We start from the raw sequence: 14987 nt of genomic DNA, 5'->3' as shown, positions 1-14987 counted from the left end.
CTCTTTTTCTGTGATTTGGGTACTTCATAACACAGTGTTCTGTAAGCCATTAGTCAGTCCATGCCCTATGCTTTGGAGGATGAAGAGGCAGAAATCATGTCAGAGTTTTCTCACCTGAATAATAAACACTGAAAAAGAAATGCAGGGTAAGACAAAATTAACTAAGATCGAGCTCGTAGATAACAATTTGCCTAGTGTATCAACAATGCTCCATAGACCCTCTGGGCTGACTACCTGAGATCCTTGGTCAGACAATCTTTTGGCAAGAGGAACATGTGAATCTTAGTACCATTGCTTGCAATATGCCCTGAGGGCCAAAGTGCTTTCTTTGTTCTCTTAATGGTTCCTATGTCGTACTTGCTGGAGGACTAAGAGCTCTTATAGCACTTTTCACCACTAAGGAGGTGGTTTCTGGGGACAAGGCTGATGGGAGCCCTGGCCCTTCAAAAAAGCAAGTTTGGACAATGTGAATAGGTTTGAGAATTGAGGAATGCCCAAGGTCACATCTGGATACTGGTCCAAGTTTCTACCCCACCTCACTCTAAGTAAACAAAGGAAGGAGTGTCAGCATTTTACCAACTGAAGGTGAGGCTCAGATATTTGTGATGTCAGAAATCACGAGATACTTCTCACTCTCATTCCATCCCATGGCATTGTTCTTGGACAGCATTTAGGTAAATGTCATATTTAGTGAAAAAAATTAAAGATGCACTAAATTCTAGTTTTTTTTAAATGAAATATTAAAAATAGTTCTAATAAACAAAAAATGAGCATTCTATAAAATGAATATGCATAATTGGTTTTTCCTTTATTTTAGAAGCATTTGTATTCATGGAACTGAACAAGAGGAATCATATGTAGATTCTTATATGCCATTTGCTGTTAGATAAAATAGCCTCATTAGTAATAATTATATACCTAGCAGTTTGTTATGTCAGAAAACTTACTGATCAGTACTCAAATATAAGTGTTTTGGGAAAATCATTGGCTTAAAAAATATCTTTTTCATGAAGTTCCTTTTCAGAAATTATGCAATAGTATCTACTCAAATTTGCAGATGTAAAGATACTTTATGAAAAAGTTAATATTTGTCCCTTTATTTTCCCAGAATAATTTAACATAATTCTGAATGCCCCATGAGTGTGTACATGTACAAAAGTATGTAATAGTTTTACACAACAAATTGGTATTATTCACATTAGTCTTCAATCCTTTCTTCTCACTTAGTAACCATTCGTGAGTATGCTTCTGAGTTGATCTTAGAGATCTAAGGCATTCCTTATTATGGCTGGCAAGCTTTTCATTTATGGATGTAGCGCAATTTGTCCAACCATTGCAGAGCTAATGAACATTCAGGTTGTTCTCCAGGTGGCTTGCTTGCTTGTTTTTCTACTACAAACAATCCTGTGACAAATTGATACATTCAGTACACATATCTTTGAGTTCCAGTAGTCTTATTTACATAGGGTAGATTCCTACAAGCAATATAGTTGATCAAGGGTACATGCATTTTTATTTTACCAGTTAATTCTTTCTTGTTTCCCAGAGGTTGTAGCAGTTTTTATACCCACCATTAATGTATGAGAGTACTCATTTCCTTGAAACATTGCCAACATTGGAGGTTGTTGTGCTTTAACATTTTTGTCATTCTTATAGCTGTTGGGTAACTTTTAGATTTAAGAAAAGTAGGTTTGTGATTTCTTTTTGTACTCGAAAAGTCCTGGCTGTACTGTTACAAAATGTTCATTTTAAATAGAAAAGCTTACATGTTCTTATTTTGCCCATCAGATTTTTATTACTGTAACAATTTTATAACATAACAGATATAGAAAGCAACCAACATTGCTTCATAACTATTTTTCCATTTTAGTCCATGTGCATTTGAGTTTTATAAAGACAAGATTCTACAATACTGCAATTTTACACTTTCAATTTTTACTAGACATTCCAAAATAAATACTTTCCTTGTTATTATAGAATCTTCCCTTTTAACAGCTGGTTTGTATCTATACACTAATTAATGCTTCATTTGTTATTGAGTGTATGACATCCACAAAGCTATTTCTAGTTAATAATTACATATAACTGAAGTGAAAATATTCATGACTATAAAATAATCCCTTTTAAGTAGATTTTCTAGGATAAAATTCCAACAACAGAATAGAACAAACATGTTAGCAGATCTTGAGACATAGGGCCAAATTATTTTCCAAAAGGATAGTATCTATTTATCCAGGCACATTACACTTATGCATGACATTTAAAGATTTTTAAATAAAGTCTCAGCCACCCTTATTTTTAATGAGCTTTTTGACATTTTAAAAGCAGTCTCTGCTTTTAAGATATAATGATTATCCTTGGGGAAGGTAATGACTGGAAGGCGGAGCAAGTGAGGTTCTGGGCTGTGCTTATGTTCTGTTTCTTGATGTGGGAACTAATTAGTCAGATGTGTTTAGTTTGTGAAAACCAGAAGTGTAGTACACTTAAGATTTGAGGAATTTCTCTATGTGTGTTATAGTAAATGTTCAAGAAATATGTTGCAGCAATTTCATGGGAATGCCGCGCTGCAGAAAGGCATATGAACAATCTGGAACATTTTTGCCAAGTACCACTTTGGACTGAAATTGGGTATCTGAATATGCTCACACATTTTGCTATAAACCATCAATGATGTTCCAAAGCACCAAATCTGTGTGTGTTAGAAAATCACTCCAAGTCCCAGATGATCAAACATTCTTTGTTTTCTAAACTTCACCAGCAGTCTGACAATGGCACTGTTGGGAAAACGAGGTCAACTTGGAGTTTACTGTTGCTCAAAATAAACTTTGAGGAAGTCAGCCAGAGACAGGGCCCAGGGAGGTTAAGTGATTGGTCCGAGACACACAGTTCACTAATGGCAGAATTAGAACCGAACCCAGGCCTCCAGTTTACCCATATCAGGGGTTTTCCTAATGTAGCAGGTTGTCTTCTTTCCAGCCTGAGACAAGTGTCAGACAAAATAGTTGTTGATTAAAGTTTTTCTCTGATTTTCCATGGGACGTGCCTTAAGTTTTCTGATTCTGTACTTAGTCCTTCCCCCAGGTATTCCTAACACTGCTTTTTTTAGAATTTTTTCTTTTGTAGTCTTACCCTGGGAAAACTATGCACTTTATGCTTTGCACCTATTGCCTTCTTCACCTAAAAGATCCTCCTGTGTTCAGGCCTTTGTATATATGACCTCATTTAAAATATTCCACACAACAATCTCATAAAGTAGGCCTTACGAAGGCTTATCCAAAAGCACACAGATAAAGACTTTTCATCCAGTTCTATTTAATTCCAAACCCCATATCTAAACCACTCCTCCATGCTGCCTCTGTTCTTGCATTCATAGCAATTCTGAGTCTTGATAGTTATGTGCATGTTTGCATAAGCAGTATTTCATTTACCTTTCCTTACAACCTCCGGAACTAAGCATTATTTTTGTGCCCCTTTACAGATAAATAAATGAAAGCTTAGGAAGATGAAGTGACTTGCCCAAAGTCACACCATAATTATAATCCATACCACATAATTTAATCCCCGATTCAACATCTTTCAAGTAATTATATAAATATTTATTGAAGAGTTCCTTGTAGAGCATTAAATTGGATACTCTGGGAATTAGAGAGATTGTTCATAATTGCTTCCTGTGTTAGATATATCTGTTCTGCCTAATTTATAAGATCCTACCCACAATAGAGCTCAGCCTGCTTATAAAAGCCTCCCATAATGCTTAGCCCAGCCCAGAGCCCAGAATCACTAAGTACATATCATTAGACTGATTACCTTAGGATTTTTTCATCTTGGCTGCCAAAATAACCAGATGCCAAACAGCCACCAAACATTCTTATCCTGTGGCTGGTTCCAAGGTCATTCATATCCTGGTCACCCTGATTTCCTTTATTAGGAAAAAAATCCATTTTATTTTAAGAAAATATTTTTTTCAAAAAAGCCATAGGTAATAAAAGGGAATCCTAATCTCCCCAAAACAGAAAATCACTGGGTGGTTTAACATTAGAAATTCTTTCTTAAAATGATAGTAAACATATCAAGTTCCAGGAAAAAAATGAAATGAATTTTTAAGCATTAACAATTCAAAAATTCTTTGATTTCCTATTGAAGAATGAAGTTCAATGGCAGAAAAACACAAATGAAAAAGAAAAACAAATAAACTAGACTTAATCAAAATTAAATACTTTTGGTGACAGATGATGACTACACTTATTACAGTGACCACTGGGTAATACACAAAATTGTCAAATCACTATGTTGTACACCTGAAATATTATACATTGTATGTCAACTATACTTCAATTAAAAAAGAAACTTTTGTGCTTCAAAGGATACCATAACAAGAGCAAAAAGACAATCTACAAAATGGGAGAAAATATTTGCAAATCATATATGAGAAGGGAATTCTATTTAGAATCTATAAAGAATTCCTACAACTTAACAATAAAAAAATAACCCAATTTAAAAATGGGCAATAATCTGAATAGATATTTCTCCAAAGAAAACATACAAGTGGTCAATAATCACATGAAAAGATGTTCAATATCGGCCATCATGGAAATGCAAATTGAAGCCATAGTGAGATACTACCTCATACTTTCTAGAATAACTATAAGTGAAAAGACAGATAATAACAAGTGTTGGTGAGGATGTGCAGAAATTGGAACCTTCCTATGTTACTGGTGGCAAGGTAAGATGGTTTTTAGAAAACTGTCTGGTAGCTGCTAAAAATGGTTAAACAGAGTTAACATATGGCCCAGCAATTCCACAACTACATATATTCCCAAGAGAAATGAAAACATATTTTTACCAAAAAACCTGTACACAAATGATCGTAGCAGCATTACTCATAATAATCAAAAAGCAGAAATAATCCAAATATCCATCAGTTGATGGATAAACAAAATGTAGTGTATTATATTATGTATTGTATATATATATATTTTATAATGTTATATATATTATTATATATTATATATGTTATATTATATATATTATAAAATGTGTACTTAAAAATGTATTGATATATATATGTATTTATATATATATTCCTGATTTTAGAAATATATTCTAAAAAAGCAGAGTTGGGAATACCTGGGGGAAGGACTGCGTACAGAATCAGAGAATTAAAGGCAGCCATAAAAAAGAATGAAGTAGTTAAAATGAGCCATTGACAAAAAGACATACTGAGCAATTCCATTTATATGAAATGTCTATAAAAGGTAAAACAATAGGGACAAAGAGTAAATTAGTGCTTGTCTACCTGGAGACCAACAGGGGGAAGGTGGAAATTGAGGGACCATAAGGATTGACTGCTAATGGTATAGGGTTTCTTTTTAGGGTAATGAAAATTTTCTGAAATTGTGATGGTGATTGCACAACTCTAAGTATAGTAAAAACCATTGAATTGTGTCCTTTAAATGAGTGGATTATTTGGTATATGACTTGTCTATTAATAACACTATAAATAAAAAATATAAAGAATAAAATTCAGTCTTGGAAACTTCAAAAACATTAGACAAAAATATTTATGACATATCCCTGCATTCAAAACAACTGAAGATACAATTGGTGCGCATCTTATTTGTGGTGTGTTTCTGTGAACTTTTCCATTTGTCATTACGTATACATGATCTCTTCATATTATCATACCAATATAGCAAGAAGTAAAAACCATGAGAAGTAGATGGAATGAGGGAAAGTTGTCCAGAACTGGAAAAACAGGTTGAATATAGATTTGGTATGTCACCAGCTTAAGTTTCGTGCACTAGCTCACTCACTAGAAGAAAAAAATTAGCAATTTAGAAAAGAAGATGGTGTGATTAAACGTGTCAACCAATATCTTCTGGAGATTTAGCACGTGGTGGTTACTGGGCAACCAACTCTCTACTCAGAGGTCAAAACCCAGTTAATATACAACCCTACCTTCCCCCCTCCACTCAGAGTAGACTGAATTCACCACAGTGTGTGTGTGCTTGTGTGTCCATGTCAAAGAAAAGATCTGGGGCAAAAGGAAACATTCTGATACTAGTGATAGCAATTTTCAGGTTCTACAAAATGAATGTTTGTCCAGAAATAAAAACAAAGAAATTACAATTACATGTAAGGATATGGGAAAATCTTACGATCATAATGTTGAGCAAAAGAAGCCAGACAAAAAGGAATACATTCTTCATGATTCCATTAATATAAAGTCAGAAAGAGGCCAAACTAATTGGTGCCACTGGAGGTAGGAGTAACGGTTACCCTTGGGAAAGTCATAGTTGAGGGAGTATGAGTTTGATTCTAGGGTGCTGGTAATGTTTGAACAAAGGGTGCACATTTCCATTTTGTATTCGTCCTGCAAAGTATGTGGTTGGCCCTGTCCTTAGGTCTACTCCTTATTTACTCTGTCTGGAAATTCAAGAAAAAGTATTTATGGCAGCTTCACAAAGTATTATGAATCATGAGTTCAGGGCAGGAAAAAAAATCAAGAGAAGCCAGTCTAAAGAAAACAAGAATTCTCATAAACATTATTATAGAAAGTGCTCCAGCAATGGTGCTATTCAACTTGGAACCACACCTTCCTTTTTGGTTTGGAGAGGAGAGAAAAAGGAAAATAATAAAGACGAACTGATCAATTTTGTACCCAAATATCAGGTTGACAGAAAACATTATCTCCCCCCCACCAGTTTCAGTGAGATATAATTGATATACATCACAACATAAGCTTAAGATGTACAGCATAAGGGTTTGAATTACTTATACTGTGAAACAATGACCACAATAAGTGTAATTAGCACCTATTGTTTCATATACCCATTATAAAAAAGAAAAAGCAGAAAAATTTTTTTTCTTTCGTAAGAAGTTAGAGGATCTACTCTAGTAACAACTTTCCTATACAACACACAGCAGTGAAACTATAGTCGTCATAGTATACATGCTTATTACTTATTTATCATGTGACTGGAAGTTTGTTCCTTTTAATCACCTTCCTTTAATTCCCTCCCCTCACCCCCCCCCCCCCACCATCTCTGGTAACTACAAATCTGATCTCTTTTTCTATAAGTTTGGGTTTTTTGTTTGTTTAGATTCCACATATAAGTAAAATTATACAGTATTTGTCTTTCTCTGATTTCACTTAGAAATCTTTCACTTCTGTTTTGTTGCAAATGACATTTCCTTGTAAAACATTATTTCCTATGCTCTTCTTCCCCCCCCCAAGGAAAAGAGTAATTTATTTGATCTCAAATTACCAATTAATTGTGATGCCTCATTTATTACTTTTCTGAAAAATGTTGCTTAGATCTTTTAATCTTATGTGTACTTCTCATTTTTCATTTTGCATATCCATGGTGGATTGGTGATTGTTAGCCACTGTTAGCCATATGTACTCAAATCATAGATTCCTTGATGCAACTGATGTCTGTTATCCAATGTCCTATAGGCCACACTCTGTAAAGTAGGGATGCAAAAGTTGTTAGCTGGCCAATTTTTATATCTCATTGAATGTTGCTTTGAATTTAAACTTTTAATTTTACAAGAGGACTGCACAGTCCTGAGCTATTTTGACTTTAAAATGGATCAAAGTAATGCAGGATAAAGGAGTTTAAAGCAAGCTCTATATTTATTAAAAACCCAGCTAGTTCATATAGTACTTTTTACAAATCTGGGAACTACTATTTAAACAAGTTATTCTTAAAAAAAAAAAAAAAACAAAAAAAAAAAAACAAAAAAAAAAAAAATAAAATAAAATAAACAAGTTATTCTTGAGCCCCAGTTTTTAATGTGTGAAATAGAAATCTGATGGCCTATTATTATGAAGATTATTTTGATGACTAAATTAAATGTGGAAAAATCCTGAGAAACTATTTGGAGCATTGGTATTGGATCTAACACTGCAGGGGCAATTTAGATACTAAAGAAACAGTTTGTGCTACAAATGCCTGAAGTATAATTTTCAAAATGTAAAAACCCTGACTTTCAAGTATAAAATAAATACATATGAAAGGTTTTATGCACCTTATTAGTTAATTAATCAACAGTAATATGTTAAGACTGGGCCAAAGGAGAATTTGAAGAACAGACAAATATATTTAGATGTAGATAGATATATAGAGAAAAACAAGAATGCAGACATTAATATTCTATAAATATAAAATGGATAGTATCCTCTAAAGGCAATGCAATGTAATGTTTGGGATATCTTTTCCTATTGGCAGTAATGAATTGTATATTTATCAGGCAAAATTCACTTGCATTGCTATTCACAAGAATCATTAGCATTGAGGGATCCCTGGGTGGCGCAGCGGTTTGGCGCCTGCCTTTGGCTCAGGGCGTGATCCTGGAGACCCGGGATCGAATCCCACATCGGGCTCCTGGTGCATAGAGCCTGCTTCTCCCTCTGCCTGTGTCTCTGCCTCTCTCTCTCTCTCTCTGTGACTATCATAAATAAATAAAAATTTAAAAAAAAAAAAAAAAGAATCATTAGCATTGGTATCAGTTTTGTACACATTTTTTACCCCTTACAGAACTGTAAAATAGTCAAAAGAAAATCAATCACGAGGTGCATGCTCTTACAGAATCAGATAACCCCGAGAGTTCACTAGACCATGTCCTGCACTCCAACTGAAAGGACATTTTGTTATTTCTCTTGTCCATTTCCAAATTGTGCATAATTTTTCTTACAAAATTGTCTATAGTGTATATGTATGTGTATGTGCATATGTGTCTATTCATGTATTTATGTATATGTAGCTGAATGGAAACAATTTCAAACGCCTAAGCTCACACACAATCATTTCAAATGCTATAGTGGGACAATATGTTTGCTTTCTTTCTTTGTATGTATGTGCCTATATGTCATAAGGAAGATAGGTAGGTGAATTATTGTTGTAGAATATTATTCTAACATAGTAACTGATGGGCACACTCTCCTCATCCCTCAGCTTAGCTGTTCAGCTGCTCTATTCTCATTGAGCCAGGAGGAGGAAGTTACAGTAACCTCTCTGGACTTTTGTGTTCCAAAAGGGGAAGACTTTGAGGAGCACAGATGACTCACATAAGTGACAGCAGCAGGTCTGTAAAGAGAGGGATGTGCTGGGGAGCTAGATGAGAAGGTGGGAAGAAGGAATCAGAAGGGAAGTAATGAGAGTAGAGACACCAGTCAAAGACAGTGGGAAGGGCTTGCCTTCTTCCCCAGGCAGTGCTCCCTAGAAGAGGGAAATTCCTGGAGAGAGAATAGCTGCAGAGGGAATCTAGGTAGATAGGGCCACTGGCAAACTTGAAGGGGTCCCTGATTTCTAGCCTAGCAAATAAAGAGAAGATTGGCTCCTTTGCCTTTCCACACAGCACAGAGAAAGCACAGAGAAATCCACTGGAGTTGAGGGAGGCAGAAGTGCTATGTAGCATATGTCAATGGCCAAAGTTATTGTCACTCTTCAAGACTTCTGTTTCCAGAATAACCTTAGTTCATGAATGCCCCCCATAACTAGACTGATGGACTAATATTATCTCAACCACCTTATGGAATGGGAGTGGGTCCTTTAGATTAAGTTCTAAGAAAAGTTACATCTTTTGCACAGCTAAGTTGTGGGTTGTCATTTATGTATGCCATATTTAAGATGCTGTTCTTAGAAAGATTTAGCCCTCCAGCAGGTCCAGTATTCATCATTAACCAGGATCCATAATACTGAACCTCTTGTTGTCAATATGAGAAAGGCTCAGCCACAAGCCCCTTGGAAGCTTAGAAAAATTTTTCCATCCTGAGGTACTAGGTTTTACCTCCAGTGTCAGACCACCGCAGGATGGGTTCACCCTTCAGGGGTCTGGAATGAGGTGGGCTTTTTAAACTATACTGCGCACAGCAGGGTTATAAAATGACCCAGTCACACTTAGGAGTCCAAATAAACTGCCTAGCAAATTGAGATACAGCCTACATAAATGCCTCCCACTGATCTTTGCATTTAAGGAACCTAGAAATAGGTTTTAAGCAACAGGGCCAAAACACTTTATGAATATTTTTGACAGCCTCTAGTTTTTATCTACATTGTAGCCACAGTGATGTGGCTACAATTATATTCCCATGAACAGGAGAAAGGTTACCCTGGGTCAAGCTATCAGGCATCTGTGGCTAAGGTGGCTAATGACCATCGAAATCTACATTCTTCTCTTTTTCCCAGACATACAGCTAGATGGCATTTCCCAGAATCCCATGCAGTTAAGGGTGGCCAAAAGATGGAGTTGCAGCAATAGAAATAGGAAGAAGTGATATGTTCCACTTCTAGACTTGGCCCATAAAATACTCCCTCAGGCACTGCTGTATGACCTTTTTCCTTGGACAGGGAAACGTGATGACTATAGTGCCTTTGGAAGACATGGTCTGAGAATGCAGACCCTGGGTCACTTCAGCGTGGACACAATACTTGAAATAGGTAATGTAATCCCTGCCAAGGTCTGCCCCCCACTTCTTGGTTTCTTGGATCAGGATGATTTGGAGTTTCAGTCCCTCCTATTGAACTTTCTTGATGGTTGATCTTAATCAATTAGCTTGTGGTTTTGAACCTTTCTTCTTAGTTCCATAAATGTCATTACATCATCACTAACAATATTCATGGATAAAGGAGGAAGAGAGACTCTAAACTTCTGTATGATATGCTTTCTAATGTTCTCTCATATAATGTTTATGATAGCCCCAGGAGGCAGTTACTATCTTTTATAAATGGAAATAAATAAAATTCAGAAAAACTAATTTGCCTAATCCCAGCAGAGCCATTTATCCATTATGAGACACATATTGTTGAAATAAAAGTTGAGTCTGTTTCATTTGAATGAAAACATCCAGGTCACCATCTTTTTACAAGCCAACTGTTTTTTTCCCACCTCTTTACTTGCAGGCAAATTAAGACTACATGACACATTTCCTATATCAAGTTAAGTATGAAACATCAGGACCTATAAGTGCCAGGGGCATGAAGAAGAATATATTTTAGCCATGAAATAAATACCTAGTTGTACATGACTCATACAAGAATGTTACAGGAGCCAGAAAAAAAAAAAAAAAAAAAAAGAAAGAGACTATTTTGAAGTCAGATGCTCTTGGCTTCGTTCTTATCACATACTTGTGGTTTGGCACCAGCAACAACAACCAGGCAAACTCTGTTGATGCTAGACTACTATATAATGTTACTGAGACTCACATGCTGAGTCTCCTGGACAAGTGTACCTTGGGCAAGTAGGTAAATGATTTCTCAGGTCAGTAAGACATACTAACTTAGCCAGTCCACATACTAACTCAATCAATCCAGCAGTCCACAGACCCAAATGAGTGCCTGCCTCTGCCTGAGTATTATGCCTGACACAGGAAGGAATATGATAAAAGCATGTAGTAAATACAGTTTTTCCTCTTTAGCCACAAGACATTTAATTCATCCCAAATTTTCTTGATAGGAAAATTCTCCATTAAATAGCTTGGAACCTTAAAGTTCAAACAAGCTTAAAGTTTGATAACATTTGTTCACAATCATACCCTTAGGATTTGTGCATTTCCCTCTATGTAAATTCTAAAAAAAGAAAACAACAAACCACCATGACATACAACTACAGACTAGAATGTATACATTTTTAAACTGACCATGCCAAATGTTGGTGAGGATGTGGAGGATGTGGAGCAACTGGAATGTTCATGGTACAAATACTTGGAAAACTGTCTGTATCTTCCAAAGCTGAACACATGTACACTTTATGTCCCAGTGATTCCATTCCTAGGTACATACTGAAAGATGACACATATACGTATATTTTTTTGGTTTCATAGTGGACTTTACTGGGGAAAGTTAGTGTAAAAAACATAAAAACATAATTCATAAAATTTAAATAAGACAGTAAAATTACACCTTATAGCTATAGTCATCGCTGTCATAATCACGAATCAGGTAAAGTCTAAGTTATCGCCTAGGAAACACTATTTTTTTTTTTTTTTTGGAAACACTATTTTGTGAGGCTTGTGTTGCAAAGCCCGAGGCAGCAAACACCGCGATTATTAGAAGTGAGCCCGTGATGAATTTACATTTGAAGCTGAGGAAAGGGAAGAAGCATGTTCCGATCAGGGCATCACAACATTCTAGTCTGGAAAAAGCAACTTTATTAATGTCCTGCAGCAGAGAACGTTAGTAACTGTAACCAGGCATTAGAATTCTCATTTCAAGTCACCCTTCTCCACCCACCCATTGACAGCTCTGTGATTCCCCCCGCAGCCTTGTGAAGGCTACCTCAACCCTCATGGTCACTTCCCAGCCTTGCTTGGAGCCCACTAAAATGCCTGCATTTCCTCCCATCCAGTTGGGATCCAGGATCAATTAAGAGGGCTGGGACATTGCCTACAACCACCTGCCCTCATCCTTTCCACATGCACTTCTAGCTCCACATATCCCACTTTCCATTTGGAGAAGACTCCATCCAGATTTACCTCCTCAGTTGGAAAAAGTTGGTCTATCTCTCCTCACTGTTATGTGACTTTTTTGTCACACAATTTCCCACACAAGCTTCACATTTATGTTTTCATGCAACTCTCTCTGCCTGAAACATTTTTTCCCTGTCTTTTCTCCTGATACTCACCCATTCATGTACCAAGACCCAGTTCAAATCCTGCTTTTGATGTGTGGTATTCCACACCAGGCAAAGTTATTTGTTTCCTCACCTATACTCCCTAGTTGTCAATTGGCCTCTCACATTGGACTAGAGTTCTCCACTTGTCCCTCTTGCCCACAGTTCTTTGAGAGCAGGAACTATGTCAGATTGTTCTTTATTTCCTGAGATCTAAGCTCGGTGACTGGCTCATTTTAGGCACTCATGATTAATTTGAAAGCAATCTGATTGAATTGCATCTAATAGACACATCTCAAAAGTTTATTACTAGAAACTTGATGATGAATGGGTTTTCACATTTAATCATCCATTTCAACCATTCAAGGGATACCAAAGTAAAGCTTTATCAAGAATGCAAGTCAAAAGTACTCTTCAGTAACCTGCTTGTAACATCCTACTTTTAGAATAAAGAATAAATACATGTAATTAAAATAAACTTATCTCAGAGACATAATTTTTTAAATCCAGATTATGACCCACATTTGGTTTCTATCCAATCTAGTTACTTTCATCTGTCCAAAGAAACTTGGCAATAACAATGGAAGCTATCTATGATCTTAAGAACTTATAAATGATTTGATTATTACAGTTCTACTTTGTTCAATACACTGAACTTATACATAGGAGCTTGATTTCTGTGACACAACAATATGTGAAGCCAGAAGGGTTGAAATCATCACTGGGATAACAAAGAAGCTGGGCCTGAATGCTCAACGTAGATTAGGAAGGCAAAATAAAAATTTATTTATCATTTGGCCAATTCAATAACATTTCTCAAATCATATGTTATGAAAAGAAGCAAGATTCAATGAGATGTTATAAAATGACTTCAGATTTTTTAAACAAAGAATGTGAAAACATTGCAGGAAACAATATGATAGTGAAGAGATTAGTGGGGAGTTAGAATTCGTTCTTCCCACATAAGCCCCAGAAGTCCAGCAGTGTGGACTCGTGTCTCTTTGATGACCTGATGGGAAATATAGGGCCAACCAATCTCCGGGACTCTGGCTCAGCCCTCCTGGATTCCATGGCCCTGGGGACACTCACACCTGTGTCACTTCTCTTTCTCCTGAGGAACACTGCTGGAAACTTCAACCTTACAAAGAAGGTGTACCGTTCCTTAAAATTGGGTAACTGTATTTTGAATCCTGGGAAAACTGAAATTAATAAGGAGGTGATAAAGAAAATTAAATGCATAGTATTAATGCTTGCCTGTTAAATTTAGAATAATGCATGTGTGTGAATGACCTAAAAATCTGTAATATTTAAGATACTTTCACATAGTTGTCTTGTAATTTTAAGTTAAGACATCTAACAGAATACTAATTCTTAGACAACACTAGAATATTGAAGAGAACTTGGAGTTGCCATATAAACTTATTTAAATTTGTTAAATTTATATAAGCCATTTTTTTGTATGGCAAGGTTTTGTTTATTAAGGCTAGATATTTCCCCAGTAGCCGTTTAAAGTGCTTACAAGAAAATAAAATACAATAAAGTATTTTTGTATGTGTTTTTATGTTTTACATTTTAAAAAAATTTAATTGTTTTACATATTTTAAGACAGTGCATTAACTGAGTTTATAATTACAAATGGCACTGTTTGCTTCAGGAAATTTAGCCTAACTCAGCATTAATGAATTAATAATCACAAACATAGTTACTTCTTTCATACAAAAGTCATAACAAGATTTGTAGATCAAAGAAAAAAAGACTTATAGATTGAATTTAACTAGGTTTTCAATTTGTAATTTAATATGACAAATATTAACTTAAAACCCACTTAAGTAAATCATCATTGCTTTGTGCAAAGAATTCCCTAAGGGAACTAAGGAACTCTAGTGACAAAAATAAAAAAATTTTGGTAGCTTTCATCTAAATTCAGTGGCTTTAGGAGTTCATCCCCAAACATCTGGAATAGCCAGGTTGTAGTAGAGGCTCTGGAGTACTTCAGATTAGTACCTAGTTTATGTTTTGAGAGTCTCAACCCTGAAAATTTGGGAAAGGGATTTATTGAAGTATAGTTGACACACATTTCAGGTGTGCAACGTAGTGATTCAACATCTTTATATATTATGCTGTGCTCATTGCAAGTGTAGCTACCACCTGTCACCACACAATGCTATTATAACTCTGACTTTATTGCCCTATGCTATGCCTTTCATCCTCGTGACTTACTCATTCCAAATCTGGTAGCCTGTATTTCCCACTCCCTTTCATCCATTTTGCCCTTCCCCCAACCTCCCTTCCCTCTGGCAACCATCAATTTGTTCTCTGTCTTTACTTTGTGCTTCTGTTGCTGCTTTTTGTTTGTTTATTTTTGGGGTTCC

The sequence above is a fragment of the Canis lupus genome, chromosome 26 (genome assembly GCF_048164855.1).
Source record: "Canis lupus baileyi chromosome 26, mCanLup2.hap1, whole genome shotgun sequence".
Lineage (NCBI taxonomy): Eukaryota > Metazoa > Chordata > Mammalia > Carnivora > Canidae > Canis > Canis lupus.
Note: the sequence above shows the minus strand (reverse complement) of the source record.